The sequence below is a fragment of the Salvelinus fontinalis genome, chromosome 31, assembly GCF_029448725.1.
Source record: "Salvelinus fontinalis isolate EN_2023a chromosome 31, ASM2944872v1, whole genome shotgun sequence".
NCBI lineage: Eukaryota > Metazoa > Chordata > Actinopteri > Salmoniformes > Salmonidae > Salvelinus > Salvelinus fontinalis.
This window is the reverse complement of record NC_074695.1, coordinates 11,084,119-11,084,771: the sequence shown is the minus strand read 5'-3', so window position 1 is coordinate 11,084,771 and position 653 is coordinate 11,084,119. Positions and strand designations below refer to the sequence as shown.

The 653-nt window shown below is 55.1% G+C and overlaps 1 protein-coding gene across 1 annotated transcript in view; it reads left to right on the top strand.

Moving 5' to 3' along the window:
- The window catches only part of ubr4 (ubiquitin protein ligase E3 component n-recognin 4), a 133,026-nt gene extending 132,756 nt beyond the window's left edge, over window positions 1-270 (top strand). The window contains exon 89 of the mRNA XM_055891302.1: window positions 1-270. This exon is cut by the window's left edge and continues 92 nt beyond it. The gene's annotated coding sequence lies outside the window, so the exon portion shown is untranslated.
- The last annotated feature ends 383 nt before the right edge of the window (window positions 271-653 follow it).

The window sequence follows — 653 nt, the reverse complement described above, 5'->3', positions numbered from 1 at the left end:
GACAAGAGCCCCACGTTGGGACGAGGGCCCACACATTTGGTCCTGCTAACGACACCTCCATGGGACAACTCTCAACCGGAAAACCCTCGCTTCCCAACTTCTCCCTAGCTTTCTGTCACACACACACGCGCGCACGCCGTAACAGAGACACACACACACACGCCGTAACAGAGACACACACACGCCGTAACAGAGACACACACACGCGCGCACGCCGTAACAGAGACACACACACACACGCCGTAACTGAGACACACACACACACACACGCCGTAACTGAGACACACACACACACACACGCCGTAACAGAGACACACACACACACGCCGTAACAGAGACACACACACACACACACACACGCCGTAACAGAGACACACACACACACACGCCGTAACAGAGACACACACACACACACACACGTCGTAACAGAGACACACACACACACACGCCGTAACAGAGACACACACACACACACACGCCGTAACAGAGACACACACACACGCGCACCGTAACAGGGACACACACGCGTACCGTAACAGAGACACACGCCGTAACAGAGACACACACACACACGCCGTAACAGAGACACACACACACACACGCCGTAACAGAGACACACACACACACACGCCGTAACAGAGACACACACACAC